The sequence below is a fragment of the Agrilus planipennis genome, unplaced genomic scaffold (genome assembly GCF_000699045.2).
Source record: "Agrilus planipennis isolate EAB-ADULT unplaced genomic scaffold, Apla_2.0 scaffold28, whole genome shotgun sequence".
In the NCBI taxonomy this organism is placed as follows: Eukaryota; Metazoa; Arthropoda; class Insecta; order Coleoptera; family Buprestidae; genus Agrilus; species Agrilus planipennis.
In genome coordinates this window covers 1,764,687-1,788,579 of record NW_020438897.1, presented here as the reverse complement: position 1 = coordinate 1,788,579, position 23,893 = coordinate 1,764,687, and the positions used below count along the sequence as shown (strand labels likewise).

At 33.3% G+C, this 23,893-nt stretch overlaps 1 long non-coding RNA gene across 1 annotated transcript in view; it reads right to left on the bottom strand.

Moving 5' to 3' along the window:
* Positions 1-23,893, bottom strand: part of LOC112904047 — a 64,911-nt gene that overhangs the window by 27,326 nt on the left and 13,692 nt on the right. Inside the window, exon 2 of the long non-coding RNA XR_003230867.1 lies at positions 1,911-1,960. This is a non-coding gene — a long non-coding RNA (uncharacterized LOC112904047). The remainder of the gene's footprint in view (positions 1-1,910; positions 1,961-23,893) is intronic.

Genomic DNA, 23,893 nt, shown 5'->3' with positions numbered 1-23,893 from the left:
CCACGAATGCGGTTATGTATGCAATATTTAAATGCAATGTTTTCGTCGTTTATTGTTAACAGTTATTATGAAATGTACGATTTCCACTCTTCGCTGATTAGGAAATAATAGAAATTTAAATGGAGCTTCGTTACAAAATCCTATTTTAATATTGCTTGAGAAATGTTATATCGAAAGGATTGTACCATTAGGTATTTACTACAAGACGTTCTTATTTCATGAAAAAATGCGGTCTTTTATAACGTATGTTTATGTTAGTGTTTCTTTTTTGTTGTGTTTCTTGGCCTAGATTTTGATCATTGTTATACTATTTTAAACCAATATTTAAAAAATTATCAATATAGGTTAACAATATGCATTATATTTTTCAGAAAGTTATAGTGAAGGTTTTTATTGAAAGTATTGTTAGTATTAAACTATATTTTAATATTTATGTCAGGTTAGCACATAAATAATATTAAATGGGTTGATTATAAAATTTAGTTATTCAAAATATCCGTCGAAATAGTAGAACGTGGACCTTGACGGTCACCGGTCAACTCAAAAAATACCTTAGTAGACTGTCCGATAAGTACGTCATAAAACATGCTTTTATTAATAAAGAATGTTTCTAATTACTTTTCTAAAACTGTTTTTGTTTCCTCGAAATGTCTGCTCTCAATTAACTGTTGTTCCTAATTAGATCACTGTCGTCTACAATTAAATGTTTTAATAATGAATGTATACAAATTTAAGTTAGAAATGGATTTAAGCAAATAAATTAAAAATCAGTTGTTGCAGAGGTTTCGAAAATTCATTTTATACATAACATTACGAGCGGCGTCATATTGCGTGGGATATAGGTAGTTTAGAATGTCATGAGCCTTCAGATACGCGAGAGGCGGATGTTAATTGCATTAATATTGTACATTTGGAAAACATTAACTTGGTTGTTATTCATTTGATTCTATATAGAGCCATGAATGAAGTTGGAGCTCTTGATAAACTGTTTATAACATTCGATGCTTTTAAAGAGTAGAACTGAAGAAATCAATGAGTTTTGTCACTGTATAACTCAAGACCAATGTTCTTGCCCTTCTAAATTACCTCTAACAACATGATGAAATGTGACCGGTAGCAGTAATAGATTTTAACTTCCAAGGGTGTTTCCAGCCCTATTTGAGACCATTGGATGAGTGGACAGTTGATTGCTACGATAAGACAAGACAAGTTAACTTGTATACAGTTAAAACTCTGCGTGAACTCAACTTCAACAAGTTAACATTGTCATTTCAGGAAAAGTAGTTGTAAAATTACTTTTGATTTAATAATTTTACTAGAAATTCATTGCGGAACGTTGAGTTTCTTTTGAAACTTCCTAGTTGTTATGTATGGGTTGTTATGTTTAGCTAATAAAGGACAAACTAAAGTAGGTATTTGTAAGAAGAAAAAGAAGAATCTGACAATCTTTTCTCTATTTCATTTTAATTTTTAAGGTTTGAACGGTATCCCGAATGTTCTTACATTATAGGATCTCTGATTGATTTGTAACATAAATTGGAAGGATAAAAAGGCTAAGTCATAATGAATAATTACTCGATATTCGGGCTCTGATGTAGTATTGGACCCTTATATAGGATCGGTTATCCTCCTTCCGTGAGTCCATTGATGAAGTTGTTTATCCGAAGTTTCGCCAACCGCTGTGGTTATCATCTTGGTAGACCGTAGGTAGGATGAGAAAACTTTGGTTGTTTTGAGACTAAATCTAAACTAAGGGTGGCGAGACATCGGATAAACGACTCCATCAGTGGACCGAAGTAGAAGAACCAATCCTGGACCACTGCCATCAATTCCGAATATCGGGCTCTCTTCAGAAACGAGGTAGTTTTTAAGAGTAACACAATTTAGGAGAATACTGTTAAATATCTTACCTTGCAAGCATATAATTTTCATCCTGGTATGGCAAGGCATTGCTAGGCCGCTAAAACAGAAAGAATCGAGTTAATTTTTTTTTTATTCATACTTAGTTAGATATTTATTGATTTGAGATTTGTTAAGATGAAATTATGACATCTTCTTATGCATTAGCGTTTAAATAAGTTGAGATCAATGAGGAATGTTGGACAAAAATATTTTTATTGCCCATAAAAAAAACATCGCTATTAAATGAAACCAATTTAATAACCTGCAAGTACACTTAAAAGCATTTGTCATAGACTAAGTTATCGTACAAAAGTCATTGAATTATACCATAATACTTAGTTTAGTGAAGGTAAACCATGATGGACATGATAATTTTCTTAATAATCACCATTAAAAACTATTGCTGATTGCATGGCCAACCAAGAATGCAGTTTTCTTAAACCGATAATATGCTATATCTAATTGCATTAACCATCAGTGCTTTATGCAATTGGAATTATGGAAAGCGTTGTAATTTACAATTGTAGTGAAACGGACTATAGGTAATTCTAGTAGTCAATTTTCCTTATTGTAAAGCATCTACAATTTTTTAGAAAAAACTGAGAAGATAAAGCAGATATAGGTCCTGACTTTTTGGATTTTATTGTTAATTGATTAAAAAATTAAGCAAATTATTTATGGATTCGTTTAACGAGGCAATTAAAAACAACCGAGAGGTACCTAATCTACAATACCCAAATGATTTTCAGCTGTTAACCTCAAATTATTTATTATAGTTTCATGCTTTACTAACAAAATTGCGAAAACGCAACTAGTGGTCAAGTGAAATAAACGGTTTTCTTTTGCTTTTATGTACCATTTAATTAGTTGTGCCATAAATTAAATTTACCGTATAAATGGTATTATTTGCATTGTTATTCTTTCCCGAAGATTTAACACAAACAACAGTCCAGTTGTTGAATTTAATGTTTTGGAACGCATTCGTGCCAGGCCAAGAAACATTTTTTTTTGTAAAGTACCTACACTTTATGAATAGATGAATAAGTATGATAAAGGATTAATATCACATATCATATATGAACGTATAGCCTTCTCTTTCGTTTAGAAACAGTTGAGTGGAACAAAAGTAACTGTAATATCTTATACGTAACAGAAATAACGCCTTCGAGAGGTATCCATTAAAGGACTTTGCATAACCGATTTTTTTTCTTCGATTTAATTCCCGCTCGCGCAATTGCTACTGCTTATTACCACTATCCTTGATGTTATCAGCCACCCACTCATTGCCATTTGTTTTATTTAATTGTGGCAAATGACTGCCACACATAATATTAATTATCGAAATGCGATCAACAAATACAACGAATTCTGCATGTCATGGTGTTAGGTATACCCCTTTACTAAAACGACCTTGCAAAGTGCTGACTGACATTTGCCATTGCAATGGAGTCTGAGTGAATGAGATTGTATTCTTCTTTCTATTTATGTTAATACGGTCACGAGTTTGTTTATTTTATAAATTCGAGTTACATTCCCATGTTCTTGGCACTTTTTAAAAAGAGTACGGCTCGCTTGCCCGGTATATATTCGCTATTTGTGTATGCCTTCTATGACCCAGGTACTTACCTATATATTTTTTTAAATTATTATATTCAACGACCAGGGTGTTTATAAAATACGTAGCAAGCTTGCTGGAGGCGATAATACACTACAGAAAAGAAAATTAAGTAATTGTTTGTGTGGTTCGAAAGTCTATTGTTTTTGAGGAAACCGTGTTTGAAATTACGGGCAAAAGCCAGCCTGGCCCTGATCGGATCACGCACGTAAATACGTTATTACAACGCCGTATTCAATCAGCCTCATCCATGTTGTATTTCTTTTGCATTGTTATTAAGTATGATTGACGCTGCAAATGAAGTACCTACGCATAGGAGTATTGGTGAACCCAGCATAAAAAAGATAATGCACCTTGACCTCAATAGTGGTTTCCAAAAATAAAATTACTATTACCTATTCAGAGCATAGTTATTTACCTATTAATTTTTACATAACGTTACTTTTTATTTCTTTTCTGTCTCAATACCACGTCGATATGAACTTTAAATAATATTGTATACTATCAGCGATGAACAAGATATTTTATTGATAGTTATCGCAATGAGCGAGATTATTATATGTAGTAGCGTCGTGGTGCGCTGCTTTATTCACTATGCGATTCCCTTTTGCATGTAGTTAGCACTCTTCAAAACTTGCTACTTATTTAAGAAACACCCTTTACAACTGACGGTTACCCCATTTTTAGAATTTTGTTACCTTTTGACTCGACTGTATCTGAAATTTTTAAATGGTTGATACTCTTTTTCAACATTTTAGGATGCGATTTTCGCAAAATCCGTTTTTACTGCGCTTCTATTTAATGGTCAGAAACTGTTGTCGAAATTTCATTAAAATCGACCCAATAACTTCGGTTGTGTGTTGATCATCAGTCAAGTCAATCAGTCATTTAGGACAAGTTCCTTTGTTATATAGAGATTGGTTTTTCATACAACCTTCTCAAAAATTGTGGTTGACATTTAAGTAAGCAATGTTACCATTGTTACCTATAGATTCTGTTTTCTAGTCGTTCCATAAAAGTAAATCAATTCTGAAATACTGTAAGTGTACGCCGCAAGTATTTCACAATATTTTAGACTAAAAGAGGCAATGCCGACAGCTTTCCACGATTTCAAAATAAACCGCTTTATATTTTAATGCTATCAGTAGTCCGTTATTGACAATCACAATGGACATGGGTGTAGTTGTATGTGGGTACAGGATTTACACATGTTTCCTTTTATAATACTAACAGTTACTAGCAATTAAAATGCACATTGCACTTAAACAAAAAGCGCAAACCGGTACATTTAATTACAATTTAAAAGATAAAATGACAATTATTGTAGTCATTAAAACTAATCAGTCAATAAGCTAGTAATAAAAGGATTTAAAAGGTTCTTCCTGTTAGTGGAAAATTGAATCAATAATTGATTTTAAAAATTTATAAAGATGGCATATTTTTTGAATAAGTGATTTTCTCAATCAAAGAAAAAGGCCTTTCTTCTCAGATACATTATTATTTAATTATCCAAAAATTTTAATAAAAAATTGCAGTCATGAAAAGTAATAATTATTATTAATTACTAAGTCCTTTTTGGATCAACAAAATATTTGAAAAAGCGAACGAATTTTGTATTACTTGTTATTAACATCTACACTTTTATGTGTATGATAAAACTAAAAATTTTAATAAAATAGGCTAGTAGCAAAGTTATCCTTTTCAAAAACCACAAGAAAGGGATTATAAAGAAAAGTCCTGATCTACTTGATTATTTTTTGACTCGAAAAAATATTTAAAAAGAACTTGCAGTTGCTGTTAATTTTAATTAATTTCTCCTCATTTATTCTATCGGAGATTGAAGACCATTAATCAATTTCGCAATTAAGTATTGGCAATTACCAATTGCATCTATCATCTGCCAATTAAGTTAACATATTAGATCTATTTTTTACGAAATAATCGATCAACCTTGAAAGGTCTATCAAAAAAACATAAAAGTTTTTACTATATTAGGTATATTGTAATGCGTAATAAAAAGTTTTCGCGAATTCACTTTCTCCTAATGGTTGTTTATAAGTACTTAAATGTTAGATACGTTATAATGTAACGTACTTAGTTACGTACACTAAATTCCTCATTTTAAACAGAAAACTTGTTTGTTTAACGTGTATCTGAAATATTTTAAGTTTAATTCCTTAACATTATGTGATATATTATGGAAAAACCATTAATTTAGGAGTTATGTAGCTGTATGAAGAAAGAAGAAATTATATGTATATTATATGGTATATTGACTTGTTAAGTATTCAGTAAATAAATAATAAAGCAATCGAACATAGCACAGAGTGGTACGACTTTATCTTGACCTGTGCTTTGAATAACAATTTGATTTCATAATTAATTTTTTATTTTTAAAATTTATGGGTGTGATTGAAATTCAAAACGTTTTCATTAAAATTATTGAAACAACGACATTCGACATTATCAAATAAAATAATAACGGGTATATCTATAACAGAAAAGGTTACTATTTACTGTTACTAAATTGTGTGTAGTTTCAATGAAAAGATATTTGAAAAGTGAAATTGACGCAGAGGTGTCCATTATAAATATATACAGTTACTTATTTCTATATTTAAGATGTATTTTGAAAAGTAAATATACCAAAAATAATATAATGTAACTCGTGATCAAGTCTGACATAGAAAAACACGAAATTTGGAAGTTGAAGCACGAGAAAAAGTTTAGCTACGAAAAGTGTAACTTTACCAGCGATTTTGTTGATTAAAATATGACGAAATGAATTACTATTGATTAAATTGTAAAAAGTCGGGTTATAATAAGTCAGGACGGAAGGAGTAGTAAGGATATAATGTAGAGGATAGTCCAGGGTCGAGTCGCCTTCAATAAAAAGAAAAAACTTTTGGGTGTTTCATTCCCACCAGCCAGTAATGCTGGTGGGCGGGCAGTCCCTCCGGGCTATGCCGGAAGGCCCTCTTCAGCCTGCTTTCAGGAATCGTGGGAATGGGTGGGTGGTGGTTTGGGTGAGAGAGATGAGACGGACGAAAATGAAGACAGAAGAGAATGAAAGATTATCTGTGGAATATTACTGCCTTAGCATTCGCCTAAGTGATCCAAGGAAACCACAGAAAAACTTGGACCAAGGCAGACGGACAGACCCGGAATCGAACCGGCGTCCTCCCGAATGCTAAGCAATGGTCTAGACCTCTAGGCCATGCCGCTCGGTAATAAAAAGAAGTCACTTCCATGCTTGCGAACGATTAATTTAGGAATTCGAAAAGGATGTTTGGAGCGCGGCGCGGTACGGATGCGAAACATGGACGGTAGGCGCGGCGGAAAAGAAAAGGTTAAAAGCGTTCGAAATGTGAGGACACCGTGGATTGAGAAAGTTAGAAATAAAGAGGTATTAGAAAAAATAGGAAAACAGAGGACTGTATGGAAGTCAATAGAAAATAGGCGAGATAGGTTGGTAGGACACCTTCTCAGGCATGAAGGTCTAGTCAGAGACATATTAGAGGCAGAAACAGGAGTTAAGAGGATTAGAGGTAGACGTAGATTAGATTAGTGTTCTCAAATAGTTAAGGATGTGGGATGGTTTAGTTTTAGAGAAATGCGAAGATTAGTTCAGGATAGTAAGAAGTGGAGGTGTATGTCCAACTAGTCTTAGGACTGACGACCTTATAATGTTGATGATTAGCTAGATAGCGGGCATGTTTTCTGTTTTCCTTACTTTGCTATGCATATACCCATGTGGGTGAATATTGATAAGCACAGTCATAATTTGAAAGGTTTTATTTACTAACACAATTTCTACTTTCTTCCTAAACACCTATAATCCAATGCTTTTAAATAATTCATGAAATAATCGAACATGGTATTTTAGCAAAATCAGTCGTTAAAATGGAGAAACTTTAATATACATTTATGTTAAAAAATACGACTCCCATACATTACAATGTGGCTTACATCCTTACATGTGAAATTTACTATAATACTTTCTGGTAAGAATAACGTTTAAGTTTGTGGTCAAAAATTTACCGGAACTACTAGACGCGGATTGCGATTTAAATTTTATTAGATCTCATCAGCGCACCACAGACAATTTCGATAATTTACTGACCAAACCGAAGAAGCTTCTAAAGAACGAGTTGATGTAATATCCCAATAAAGTCCTCTATTTGGATATTTCAATACTTTCTGGTGTATCTATAAGGAGAAATCAAATCTGTGGGTGTAATAATATATGTACATAAGATGCAAATTGAAAAGGTCGCAACCTAAATAAACTTGTATTTTATATATTGTTACACGTATTAGGTAAGAATGTGTAAATTATTTGCTATTTGGTTCAGTATATGCAATTTTACGTTAGCTTAAGCAATTAACTCTGAATTAAACTCGAGTTTTTTATCTCTTCACACTGTATTTGTAATTCATAATTTCATATAAATAATCGATAATATTACATACATTTTTATGTCCCAGTTTAGAGTTTACTGACTGTATCAATTACTACAAAGAAAATTTAATATGACAAGGAATTTCATTTTGTAATCGTAAGATAATATTTTATTTTGAACCCTAAAATGTAGGTAGGGATCTATAAATACATACTTAGTAATAAAGTCAAGTTTACTTGGGTGTTCTTTTACCAGTTTTCGTGTAAGGAAGAAGGTATTTATTTATACTTGAAACCACCTTGATAGTTGTATTAATTTAAGGGTTAAAAGACTTCTAAAATTACGTTATTTTATATTTAGGTCACTGATAAATATTAAATGACAAGGCTTTTAACCAGAATACTCGAGTTTCAATTTTGCGCAATTTGATAGCAACTTTTCTGCATGAAATATGGCACCCACAGCATTGTCTACTTAAGTTTAAAATTTTATTTTTCATAATTATTTTCCTGTCTAATAAGTAGCTGGCTTTCGCCAGATAAACATCATTTCGTTAAAATAAGAAATTTTTTGATGTAAAGCATGTAAAAGAGTTAAGTATAACAACATACTGTGTAATATGGCACCACTTTATTTAAATAATAGATAAACATAGGATTACTATCTTTGTTGTGATCAGAATTAGTCAGTCATTTATTTGTTACTGTTGCTGTTTCAAACTAATTAACGACAATCCGTTTCGCTGTGTTTATATTTTCTCATTTATTAAAAATTTGTGTTTGGTGGAGTGGACAAACATTCAACATTGAAGAAGATTCAAAACAGTGTTTAGAAGTCTTTGGTATAAAATTCCTTAGTACATTGTCAAAAGATATTCCCCCATCACCAATAGTTCTCGATTATTCCAGAACGTTCTCTATTCTTCCTGTTTTACTCGGAATTAATCTCAGTGTTTCACATCATCCAGGCGTCCTGTTAAGGACAATCGTACAGCTATATCAATTTTCAAAAAATATTATCATTTCATTGAAGCTAGGCAAGAAATCACAAAAAATATACATTTCTTATAAAAGTTATATCTTTTTTAACGGTATACGAGGGTGGATTGATAAGTTTCCGGCCTAACCAAGAGATGACGCCACTAGGCCTACCTTGAGGTGACATTCTATAGTACCATCCTTGGATAGCTTGTAGCTATAGTTTCAGCCCGATCTCCTTGCTAGTGTAGGTTTGACAGCACGCTGAACAAGACGCCTCTGTGGTTTTCGTAAAAATGGAAAAGCAGGAAAATCGTGCTGTCATCAAATACTTTTATTTGAAGGGGTTAACGCCGAAGGAAATTAAAAAAGAGATGGACTCAACACTGGGGACATCCTCCCCGTCATATTCAACCGTTAAGCAGTGGGTTTCCGAGTTTAAAAAGGGTCGTGTGAGCACCTCTGATGGGCCTCGCTCAGGACGCCCCGTTGAGGTCACAACTCCAGATATGATCGAAAAAATTCATCAAATAGTGCTGGGAGACCGCAGATTGAAAGTGCGTGAGATAGCTGAGACCTGTAAGATGTCATATGAACGTGTGCAACATATTTTGCACCAACATTTGCATATGGAAAAGCTCTGTGCAAGATGGGTGCCGCGTTTGCTAACAGTCGACCAAAAATTGATTCGAAAAAACATTTCTACCGCAAATTTGTCATTGTATAAGCGTAATCCAAGCGAATTTTTGCGTCGATTCGTAACCGTTGACGAAACGTGGGTCCACCACTACACTCCTGAAACCAAAGAACAGTCTAAACAGTGGATTGGACCAGGGGAACCAACTCCAAAGAAGGCAAAAACAATTTTTTCGGCGAACAAGGTTATGGCTACTGTTTTTTGGGATGCAAGAGGTATTATATACATTGATTACCTTGCAAAGGGTAATACTATCACTGGTCAATACTACGCAGACTTATTGCAACGTTTGAGCCACGAGGTGAAAATTAAACGACCTCATCTGGCGAAGAAAAAAATCTTGTTTCATCACGATAACGCACCAGCGCACACGTCAATCGTTGCGACGGCTAAAATCAACGATCTAAAGTTTGAATTGATGCCGCACCCTCCTTACTCTCCAGACCTAGCCCCGAGTGACTATTTTCTGTTCCCTAATCTCAAAAAATGGCTTGGCGGTAAGAGATTTGCGGACAATGAAGAAGTAATCGAAGCTGTAAATGGTTATTTTGAGGAGCTTGACGAATCAGTCTATAGAGATGGCATTAATAGACTGGAACACCGCTATGAGAAATGTATCAGCCTTGGAGGAGATTATGTTGAGAAATAAAAAAAAAAAATTTTTAAAAACCTTGTTTTTCTTGGTCAGGCCGGAAACTTATCAATCCACCCTCGTAATGTGCAGTAAAGCCAAAACTGATGTTAGAATCTAGTGTTTACTTATTAAAATGCATCATCATCATCATAGGGTCGTTAGTTCAAAGACTGGTTGGACACCTCCAATCTTTCTTGACCTGAACTAATCTTCGCATTTCCCTAAAACTAGAATATCCCATATCTTTTCTATTTATGAAGTGTTATCTAATCTAGGTCTACCTCCACTCCACTTAAGTCCTGCTCTTGCTTCTAATATCTCTGAGTAAACCTTCATGCCTATTTTGCCTATTTTTTATCAACTTCGACAGAGTCCTCTGTTCTCCTATTCATTCTAATACCACCTCTTTTCTGAACTTCTCTATCCACGGCATCCTTATCATTCGCTTGTAACACCACATTTCGAACGCTTCTAACCTTTTCTTTTCCGCCTCGCCCACCGTCCATGTTTCGCATCCGTACAGCGGCGCGTTCCAAACATACACCTCTAACAGTCTTTTTTGAATTTTCAAATTAACCGTTCGTGAGCATGGAAGTGACTTATTTTTATTGAAAGGTTAACGTAGAAAAAAACGAGTCGTTCGTTTCGATGACGAATGAATGAACATAAAAGAATCTACCATTTCCATTACACTCCTTGCTATAGTCATATATGCCAGTTTTAAAAATAATTTTAAAGATAGTCCGTTGCATTGTCGCTGACACTGAATAAACCTGGACAAAACACCTATAAGGGCTTATAATCAGTATATGCATACCCGTTTTAGACAATTTTACATAAGTTGTTTAAACTGCAGGTAATAATTTAGCATTAGTGTTTATATACCCCCATTATATGGTACATTCCAATGCTTCTGGTACTCTATATTAGGTAAATCTTACTTTTCATAAAGCATATAAAACATTAATAAGTTTCTATACTCAGTTTTTAGTGAAAGGATAAAACTGAATGAATGATATCGCAATTCGAAATCCAATGTAGATTTGTCGATATGTATGGAACATAACTGTGAAAAAGGGAGTGTTCATGTATACATGCGATAAAAAAGCTATTAAAATAAGACTTTTAAATTCGCACGGCCCCATTCCCTTTGCAACTCGATAAAATTAAAACTACTTCTTTGACTATTATCGGTATACATTTTCAAATGGTTTATTGCACATTCTCTGCATTTCTATTGACTGTTTGGTACCTATGGGAACTGGAATGGTAAGTAAGTACCAGTTTTGGTACCATAAATGTACGAAATGTGTCATTTTCTAACCATTTATCGCAACAACAATATGAGCATATACAACACTGTATCTGCTTATAAGGCATTGTTAATCTGCGGCTTCCATTGTATTCCTTTCCCACATCACGCGGAAACAAATGCAAGACGTCGTCGCATGTACAACCTAATAATGGGTTTGTTATGTTTGTACCTGAAACGGTGGGTGACTTAACATTGACACACTAAGTTGCGAAAGTATTTTCATCTAATCGATTCAACTTGATCCCCAATTAGGAATACAGAAATCTTATTATTAGTAATGGCTCACAGGCTTACTAGAGGTTCATGCCTTTGAAATCTCTTTCCGATACTAAACGAAACCAAAAAAGATGTTATCACAGAAAAGGGAAATTGTTAGATACGAAAGATAATAAACAAATTGTACCTGTTTTAGTAATATTTGTTTATCAAGGTTAAGGAGAATAATAAAGGAAAATTTGGTAAGTAAATAAACTAAAACAATCACTTTGTGTATTATCAACATGAGACTGATAATGTCTACTATTAAAGTGGGTCTGATTTTGTAAATTTTATTGTAATTTTGTAAGAGCAACAGGCGGTTATTTAGCTAGGGCTGCAACGTAGAGAAGTAAATATTAGAAAGGGAGTCAGACAGGGATGCGCACGGTCACCGCTACTTTCTAATCTATACATCGAAGACGCGATCAACATCATTAAAGACAGTACAATTGTAGGGATAGATATACAGGGGCAAAAGGTTAGTATGGTTAGATTTGCAGATGATATAGCAATATTAGCATCTAGCAAGGGGGACCTAGGGATAACTTTAAATAAAATAGAAGCGGTACTAACAAATCAGTACTGTATGAATATAAATAAAAGTAAAACTAAAATACTGGTATGCAAGGGAAGAAAAAAGAGCGAATATAAAGATAGGAGACGAAAAATTAGAAGAAGTGGCTGATTTTAGATATCTAGGAAGTCAGATAAGTCAGGACGGAAGGAGTAGTAGGGATATAAAGCAGAGAATAACGCAGGATCGTGTCGCCTTTAATAAAAATTTCTTATTTGCTCGCGAATGGTTAACTTAGAAATTCAAAAAATGTTGTTAAAGGTGTATGTTTGGAGCGCGACGTTGTACGGGTGCGAAACATGGACAGTGGGCGCGGCGGAAAAGAAAAGGTTAGAGGCCTTCGAAATGTGGTGTTATAGGAGAATGATGAGGATATCGTGGGTAGAAAATGTTAGAAATGAAGAGGTATTAGAAAGAATAGGAGAACAGAGGACTCTATGGAAGTCAATAAAAAATAGGCGAGATAGGTTGGTAGGACACCTTCTCAGGCATGAAGGTTTAGTCAGAGACATATTAGAAGCAGAAGCAAGAGTAAGGAGGGGTAGAGGTAGACCTAGGTTAAATTACTGTTCGCAAATAGTTAAGGATGACAGATAGTCTAGTTTTAGGGAAATGCGAAGATTAACTCAGGATAGGAAAGAGTGGAGGTACGTGTCCAACCAGTCTGGACTGACGACGTTATGATGATGATGATTGACATTTCATTAACCAAAATTTGTCTTTTCTGTTATTGCGAAGAAGTTAGCCTTATCTAACATAAATAAGTGATTGTTTTGTTTTCTTGTTTCTCATCCTTCTTTAAATTAGAAAAGCTGTTAAGAAAATGAGGGATCGTTTCTCCGCGCTTGTCAGCAACCATTGTGTTGAAATCTGAAGTTGCTTTGGAAAAAGCAATTAAATAACACTAATAAAGGTTGTCATTACGTATGGATGTATATTATGAGTGCGAAGTTAATTCAATGTCTCATTTTGTTCGTATATGTATGTATTCGACCATTGTCTCCGCTTTACAGCATCACATGTGCATCTTGAGTGCGAGAAACAAAATGTATTATGACATTTAGAGAGAAAGTTTTTGACATTTTCCGACAGGGAAGTTGCAAAACATGAAACTCTCATTAATAATTTTGTTTAATGCTGACGTTTATATTGCGAGCTTTATTTTAATCGAATTTAAGCTTTTACGTTAAAATTGTGATGAATAGGTAATAACCATTGTGGAATGTATTGGAAAAAGATAAAACTGACATTAATCTACTGATTTTTTTAATACCCCGTAAATAATTGTGTTGTAAAGTAGCGACTGACGGATTTATTTGATTTTTTTTTATTTCGATTATAAAGTTTACGTAAATATTTGCAAACGTGTTTTAAGCTTTATTAAGTATTGAACCTAAATATAAGCATATGGCGATGGCGTTGGAGAATAAAAAATTTTCAATATTTGCGCTAAATGATTAATAATACACTTTCACCCAATTGTAGAGAATGACTATGTAACCACGGTCATAAATCATCCAGCGGAAACATACGGGAAGTTTCCGGAAATATTCTCCAACATTCTATTACAATATAAATAGGTTACCTACATTGGACGGGGGATAATAGGATATAGTGAAAAAAAAACCTCATCATATAAATAGTTCACAAGTGATAGAAAGGCAAAGAAACAACAGACTGCCACTAGATAAATGACTGTGTCAAATCACTTGTAGGTACACTGCAAATGCTAAGTGTGTTATTCGACATACAGACACGTGTTACTGTAACTCACATGAACGTGTAATTTGTTTTTAGTGCGTTAAATTGCTATAAATAAGCGTGTTCGTATATTACTTCAACACATGTAATATTTAGAAATCTGTGTTGAATGTATAACACACTTTTCGAACTCCGTAAGAGCAACACACATATTTTAAGAAAACGTGCTACAGCGATACGTGTAATAGTATTTAACACACTTCAAAGTATTCCACGCGTTAGAAGATTATAAAATTCATAAAATAACACGTGTTGCACATGAAAAATCTAATTGCAATACACAGTAAATCTCATATGTATATATTATAATAGCTATTTTATAGGAGGGGTAATTGTAAAATATTCATACAAGTAAGATAGGTTTAAAACGATATAATTGAACTTGTACATTAAAAATACATATAAATAACCAAGTTTTCAAAACTAAATATATCATTAGTATAACTCTATTTGCTGATTATTCAGAAATGGTACATATTTAATATCCATGTAATCAAAAAAAAATAATTCATGTGGGAAATTTAATGTTTCAACATCAATTACAGATTTTTCATTATTCAAAAATACTAATACTACTAATTTAACTCTATTTGCTGATGATTCAGAAATGGTACATATTTAATGTCCATGTAATCAAAAAAAGATAATTCCTGTGGGAAATTTAATGTTTCAACATCAATTACAGATTTTTCATTATTCAAAAATACTAATACTACTAATTTTATATGCATTTAATTTTGAATTACAATTTTCAGTTGTATACAATGAAACCAAAAGTAACTTTCCTAGACTAAAATTTTCAGTCTTTCAGCGCCTCTGAGAGCGTCTCTCACAGTCTTTCACAATCTCTCAGTTATTGCCTAGGTGTTTTTATGGATCTCTTACAGTCTCTGTATGAGAGACTCGAACGATAAAATTGTTAATTCAGAGATTCGAGTCTTTCACAGAGAGACTGAATGGCTAAAACTGAAAAATTGAGAGACTCGAGTCTTGTAGAAAGACTGGGAAATATGTTGAATGTCCAAATATTTCTATTACAGGATAGTTATATTTTTCTTTCCTAAAATCATTACCTTTTTTTACCTATATTATATGTGTATATTATTTGCACGTGTGTTAAGCGATTGTCGGCATCCGCTTTCAAGTATTGCGCCGTCTATAAAAACTTGTTTGTCGGTAGTAGCGGCCGACATTCGTAAAATGGATGAATCTACGTATAAGAATTTGTAAGACTTTTAGTCATTTGAATCTTCTGTTCCAACCAGTGTAGACGCTTTTGTTAAATAAAATACAGTCAAAAACAGCAGCACTTTTTAAACAATAAAAAGGAGCACGCACACATCCTATTGGACTTTTCTTATCATTTTGACGTTTTCTTAGTTTTTAAGGCTTACGTCTTAAGGAAAAATTTATTCATAGCAATAAACATCCGAATTTTCCATTATAAAACCTTTTCGCGACATGTGTTTTGACTTACCCAGAACAAAACTTTTAGTCCGAGTAAAAATGCATTCTGGGTACACATTAGTTCGTTTCGAATCTTCGTTCGAGAGTGTTGTGATCAAACAGTGTTTCTAGTTGTTACACAATGTCGAACAAATATGTTTTAATTTTTTGGCCTGGAACACAGGAAAGCTCTATCTAAAGAAGAGGATATTTGCGGAGAAAGGAACTTACGATGTGAATGATATTGTGGATGTTCTCTGGAAAGATAATAAAACTCATGAAGGAAGAATATTATGCTTAAGCGGTAAGTATTATTCAAATTGTTACTAAAACATTGTATAACATACTAATACATTGGAATATCGAATTTCAGAACCCTTCGACGAAAGGAAGTAAATCTGGTATTTTAACTACGTTAACATATTGGGAAATATATCTTTTTTAATTTTAATTTCAGGTAGAATTTATCAAAGGGTCTAATATTTGGATCTCATTGGCAGATCTTGAATTTATTACGGATTTGACGAGAAACGACCCAAATGAAATGGTCCGAAAACTTCTTAAGCATTTTATCGAAGAATAAGTTTTATCAAAATCGTGTAATAAATAAAGTAATAAATCGTCATATAATTTTATAAAATATTTTTTACAGACTGGACGAAAAAATCAGGATCTCTGTATGAAAGACTCGAGTCTCTCGTTCAGAGACGCTAATCAGTTTTTTTGACAGTCTCTCTCAGCGACACCACAGAGACTCGAGTCTCGCTTTCAGAGACTCTGAGAGACTGAAAATTTTTATCTCGGGTTTCTATTATTATAAATATATATATTTTCAATTTCCCCGAACATTGGCATTATCATATTCATTGCATTCCAATAGTACTATGCTATTTGGTTGGTAGGATGTACCAAAAATTACAACCTTAGGTTTATAATTGAAAATTAATGAATACGTACTATTTTACAGTAATTTTTATTAATTTATATTTAAAGTAATTTTCCACGTTTTATAAAACGTGTTTCCTCAACACGTGTTATACGTGTCTGTACAAATTATAACACGCTTCCAAAGTTCCTATTTTATACCAAACACGTGTTAACAAAACACATTTACTGCGTGTTACATAATCACACTTTAGCGTGTTTTAAAATGTCACACCTTGAAGTGCGTTTAAAATGACTACATCGAAAAAACGCGTAAATGTGTGACAATGTAACACACTTAGCATTTGCAGTGTAATGGCCGCTGTGTATAAATAGTACATTATCTGGGATGGGTTGCTGTAGTCTGTTTTGACGTTTCGTCTTTAGCTGCGGAAGTTCAAGGTTGAAATGTACCTGTGTTACGCAATCGACTTTGAACCTTCTCTACTTAAGAAAATCTCAACATGGTCACCACTGAACATGCCTTCTGTAGCTGATGGAGAAACGCTTGAAGTTATAAACTAAAAATATGGCGGCAAGTCATCCCCAATAATATTCTATTTTTAAAGCCTAAGAAGAAAAAAAATTATGATTTAATTGTTGTACAAAGCATATGCTTAGTGCAAAATGCATCACAATTATTATTTGATAATGTGTGGCAATTAGTCGAACCTAACTCTATTCTATTTGATCTTTGAGAATAATTTTTTGAAGTTTAATAAAATATGGTAAATGTCTAGATGATGGTGGATGGGATCGAAAGAGGAGGTCTCCCCCACCACTGTACCATAAAAAGTTATGGATGTTGAAAGTTGATTATTTTGACAATTTTCATACACTATAATTCAAATAAAATTCAATAAAAAAAATATTATCAAGCGGGTGGAGGTGGGGGATCGAAAGAGGGTGGTCACTTGAACAAATCCCAATAACCTAACCTAACCTACCCTATTAATAAAGATATTTAAATAATGTTTTATATAACTTTCTCAATATTTTTATGTATTTTTCCATTAGTTTTACCTTTGAATATTGTTTAAGAATGACTATATAAATATTTACATGCATAGAAATGTATAAAAATTGGTATATTTATTAACTTTGAACCCCTATAACTTATGGGGGTGAGACCGCCACGAACTTTTTATGGTACAATGGTGGGGGAGACCTCCTGTTTCGATCCCCCCCTTTACCCAAAATATTAATGTGAAAATTAATTTTTATCTACTATAATTTATTTCAAATTAATGAGGAAAAGTTGTTGATACTCACGCTCGTCGGAAATCGGAGCCGGGACCTTTGGCTTTAGCCAAGCTTAGTGGTCAAAGCATTGCGTAAAGAATTGTGCATACAGGGTAGTTCATCAAGTTCCATCTAAAACTTCAGAAGCAGCTGTAGTGCTGAAGAAACCATTATTGATTTTAATAATATCAACTTAGTGACATTTTATGAAATTTCTATAAAAGTTTTTGTAGTCCTCTAAAATATTGACTTGCTTGATGAACCACCCTGTATGTAATATTCCTTTGATACGGTTTAGGAATTTGATTACGTAATATAATAAATAATAATTGAAATAAAAGAAAATCATGCAGGTAGATGTACATAATTTCATCATTCCTCTTCGCGATATTAAGGTGTAACAATGACATTAATATCTGCACATAAACTAAGATGGTGTATATAGAGTGTAATAGTCAAGGTCGATGGTATTTTAGGTATCTGTGTATATCTATCCATACATCTATCTATCTATCTATCTATCTATCTATCGTGTATAGTAAATGTAAATAAGGAATGACTTTGAAATGGGTACAGATGACGGTGCAAAACGCTATTGCAGCACAAGAAAGACATCGGTTCTAGAATCGACAAGATAAATACCTATGAAAGTGAAAGGACTCAGACGGAACGGTAGATGCGCAATTGTTTACGATTATCATTTGAATATGTTCAAAAAGGCCATTTAATATATAAATACATCGTTATTACATACACAATAAAATGAACTAATAGAGTAAGTGAACGGGTAATGAATTATTTGTTTTACAACTAGGGTTGTCACCTTTTCAGGCTTTCTCGACTAAAAGGTTAAAAAAAAAAGTACTCAGCATAAAAATAAAGTATTTTATTTTTTGTTTTTTTTTTTGGTACACCTAGCAGTCAGTAATAAATTGCTGTCGCTCTTAAATACATTAATAGCCTCTAAACATGGAAAACAGAGATTTAAGTAAACTAAAAGTTCATTTTTAAATGGTTTTAATGAAGTTTTATATCCTGTCGTCCCACCAGTTTGCGTTCATAACAGAGAATACTCTTTCTGTAAATGCTTAAGTGGCCGGAACGGACAGCAAAAGTGACACTACTTCGAACAGATTTGGGAAATCAGGTTGTTCCGTAAATATGGCTTGCCATTTTTCTGTGCAATATTATTGATGTAAAAATACTCTGAATTTCGAATAATCGCTTACAAAATTACGATGTTTACTTAAGGCCTTAAATAAAGTATTTTTGCGTACTTTATGTGTCTTGTAAAATATAACGTACGCACAGTCGAAATACAGTACAATAAAGTACGGGTGGCAAACCCTATTTACAACTCCAGTAGGTATATGAGTTTACTAAGTTTACTCGAAACAATAGGTTTGTATATATAAAAAAATGGTCACATTGACGTCTACTGACGATTTTTTTTACTTGATAGTAATTAATACAAATGGAACTCGGTGTAAAATATATTTTTGAAAGAATCAAAAAAACATCGTCAGGGTTTCCCATCTAACGTAGCATTAAAGTCTCCATTGAAATATTATTTATTTGGACTACAGTGTAGCAAATCTATTCATTTGACAAAATCTAACAAGGGTAGAAACTTTGGAACATGTTTTTATTATTGTTTACTTTGATTAAGCAGAAATTAGAAATTTGCGCGAAACAATAAAGGGGACATTTTCGACATACATATATGTAGGTGGATACCTTTAAAATTTCGTAAGTTTTCCACACTAGAAATGAAAGACTAGATTAATTTACAGGAAATTGAAATAGCTTTTATAAAACCTACCGTAACTGCTATGCATATTACAGAAAAGTGAATAGCTTGAAAGCATCGTTGTAGGTAAATAGTAAACAAGTCTCGAGTATCTGTGCTAAAAATACGCTAATTTATACCATACAATAATTATACAATAGACACTAGGTACTGTTTACAAACTGGCGCTTGTTTGAGAAACAATAAGTTAAACTACCGTTAATTACGTTCAGTCTGTTCAACTTTATATAACATTGTTATGCTATAAATAACGTTCACTCAGAAAACAAAAGTGAATTAGCTGTCTTACGAACACATGATATCTTTACATGCAGTAGGTATAGACAGGTAGATTTATTCAAATGCACAGTCTACATAAGTACGTGTACCAGTGCAAGTGTTGAGATACATTTATTTATATGTAAATGCCACTGTTACGGATATGATCTTTGCGTGTGTAATAAAGCTTTGTTGGTATCATGCCAGTCACCTTTAATACTATACCATAAGATATCGTTTACGTATGTGGACAATACGAGTCATATATTGCATAACTATCATAGAATGGATACTGTCTAGGGTTGCCAAGAACCAATCGGGGAGATTTAAAATAAAAAAAATGAGTAGAAGGGGGGGGGGAGTTGAAAGAAAATTTCAAACATTTATTAGTTTTTCTAAATTATATTTACTTTGATTTCGAGCAGCTTTTAATACTTGATGGTTTTTTACCACAAAATCATAAATGTTTTACATGAAAAAAATCGAGTAGGTGTTGATAGAAAATTCTAATTGTTTATTCATTTTTAAATCTATATTTACTTTACTTTCCAGAAGCATTTAATATCTGACGGTTTTTTACCACAAAATCATAAAAGCTTTTACATGAACAATCGAAGTTTGTTAGTATTTGTAACTCTGCTTTTACTAAAGAAATATTCATTTTATTTCTTTTCTTGCTCCATACTTGTTCCATCATACTGAATACGCGCTCGCAAGAAACATTAGACACAAGAATTAAGAGAACAAACATGACAATGTTTTTCAATTCAGTGTAGGGATTTCTGTTCTTCGATTGCGTAGAAAAAGTCTACGGATGCACATAATTTTCGAAAATTTCGGAAAAATTATTGCACCCCGGGAGGTTAACCATTATTACTGGAGTCTCCTGGACAATCCGGGAGGGTTAGAACTCTAATACCGTCCCAAGAAAAAATTATGTAGATTTATATTGTTTTTAAAGTAAGACTTTTTATGCAGCGCTTAACTTTCGACCATTTAATGAGTAAAATGCTGGAAAATATTGAATGTTGCAAAAGAGAGTTACACTATGGAATGCATCCCCTTTTGAACAAGTCGATTTTCCATCACCCCTGCGACTCAACTTCTCTACCACACCAACAAACAACTTTTCAGTAAATGAAAATTTATATTTCGTATCCCTAGACTCGAGTCTCTCGTTCAGGGACGCTAAACAGTTTTTTCGACAGTCTCTCTCAGCGACACCAGAGAGACTCGATGAGAAACGGAGACTCGAGTCTCGCCTTCAGATACTCTGAGAGACTGAACATTTTTATCTCGGGATATCGTATTTTTTGAATGAGTTCCGAATAATTAATCTACGTTTACTTGGTTATTAGAAGAAGTGGCCGATTTTAGGTATCTAGGAAGTCAGATAAGTCAGGACGGAAGAAGTAGTAGGGATATAAAGAAGACGATAGCGCAAGGTCCAGTCGCTTTCAATAAAAAGAAGTCACTTCTATAATCGCGAACGATTAATTTAGAAATTCTGAAAAGATTGTTAAGGGTGTATGTTTGGAGCGCGACGCTGTACGGATGCGAAACATGGACGGTGGGTGCGGCGGAAACGAAAAGGTTAGAAGCGTTCGAAATGTGGTGTTACACGCGAAATATGAGGATACCGTGGATAGAGAAAGTTAGAAATGAAGAGGTATTAGAAAGAATAGGAGAACAGAGGAGAAGTAAATAAGAAATAGGCGTGATAGGTTGGTAGGACACCTTCTCAAGCACGAAGGTCTAGTCAGTCATATTAGAGGCAGAAACGGGAGTTAGTAGGCATAGAGGTAGACCTAGATTGGATTACTGTTTGCAAATAGTTAAAAATGTAGGTTGTTCTACTTTCAGGGAAATACGAAGATTAGCTCAGGAAAAGAAAGAGTGGAGGTGCGTGTCCAACCAGTCTTAGAACCTTATGATTATGACTTGGTTCAATGACTATGACTTATTATTAACAATAATTCTTTACAATGTCAAAAGTTTTCAAATATTTCCCATAGTCTCACCTGGGAAAGCCTGCAATTAAAAAACTTGACAGCAATTAAATTGAACAAATTGGTTCTTAATTATTTCTGTAAAATGTGTCTAGATAAATTATGATTAATAGTATTCTCTTATTACAAATAGATTTCTTTTTATGATAAACGTTATCATATAGAAATTCAAATTTTACACGTGCCTTGTTTGAAAGTAATAGGCCAATAATTGCCGGTTTGTACATTCGAAAAGCAGTCGGTTTCCGCTCTAATTATTACAAAACCGGTAATGTTACTACCTTTCTATATTACTGATATCTGAATATAAGCCGAGAATGTAATAAAATACACATTACGCTATACGTACGTATACATCTGTAAACACTTATATAACAATATTAAATCAGACAAAATGATAAATGACAACTTCAGCGAAGAATAACGAGCTCGTCCGCTTGTTCTTGGTTTAGTTGTAGGAATACCTAGTAGGAAAGAACTAGAACTATAGTACAAGTACGTCAAAAATTGTTCATTAACACCAGGAGGCATGTAAATGTGTATTGTATTGTTCTACATTATTCAGCATATGTGTAGGTACTCTAATAATTTCTTATCGACAAAAGATAAACGACTTTTCTGCGTTTTTATTGATATCCTTTACCAATCATATTTACTTATAGTTCGCTATGAATTCATCATTGATCCTGATTTTACACAAACTGTATCTCGGTAATCAGTTCTGTTATTGATACTTTGTAATTCGCTGCTCACTTATTTGTGTCATCAGCAGAAATTAGTTGTTCATATACCTACATAAGTTATAGGTTTGGTCAAGTTAAGGTAGACTTTATTTCGAACACTTAAATTTAGTCTACTTACTATAAACGTATGGCAAAAACTGAATGAAAAATTAAATCTATTTGGAACATAAAAAAGTTATAAGATGTAACCGTAGCTCCGAGCTCTAAACTTTAATAATGCAATATGTTGGCGTTTTTGCGCCATTTCATAGCTGTTAACATAATCATTTCGAAATTTTGCATGTACCCAGCAGCCGCTTCTCGAGCGAGGAGTGACGTTGCTACGCCTGCGCTGTTCGAATTAGTTTGGACAATCAAGGTTTGTTCGGATTATGACGTCAAGTGTTCGTTGTTCGGATTAGCAGTGGTTCGGATTAACACATGTTCGGATTATCGAGGTTGTAGTGTAGTTTTATTTCGGTATACAAATTCGTTTAAATGACGTGGTATTTCCAAGGTGACCGATTTTGGCACAATTTTCTTCTTAATTGGGCCAACATCTAGTGATAAATAATTTATCCGATTGAATATCATTATAGCGAATGTGAACATTATTTATTGGTTTAGGTATAATTTGAAGACAATAATAAAATACTCCAGCAGGTTGTTTTAGAGAGAAGGAACTTGCTATTCGTATTTACCTACGCTATACGCCCCTGCACGTTTGTCATTTTCAGATGTTAATGACACATTCAACTGTGTATATTAATCTATTTCAACAGAAGATTTATTTCGACAGCAATGTATCATATATTGCGAGCCTTCGGATTGCTACTTGTCACACTTTCAAAAGAACAATACGTATAAATCTGTTACTTTCTCAAGGTTTTCCATCGATGGGATGCTTCGCATTCACGTAACTTATAAATCTGTAAGAAGTAGACCGATTGACGACAACAGAAAAAAATGTAAGAGGATAATGTTGAGGAGAAACCTGTCGCTGACTATACCGACAATAACTATGTATAAAACTTGAGAAAATCATCATGAATTGCAAAAATAAGTAGAAAAATAATTTAAAAACAATCTGGGAAATGGAATCTGTCGAGTCAGAAAAGAAAATTTACAAGTATTGTAATAATATCAATGGAAGTTGCTAAAAAAAGGTAGCTACCTATCAGAAGAAATATTTTAATGAGGTACTCGCAAGTGTTTATTGCAAATTGTCACCATAGATCTAGAAATGAAATTTTCTGTGAAGTTGTTACTTACAGATTTGGTTTCTTCTGGAATTGTTATTAAATTATCATTTATTTTTAAAATAATAGTAAAAGTTGTAAATAAAT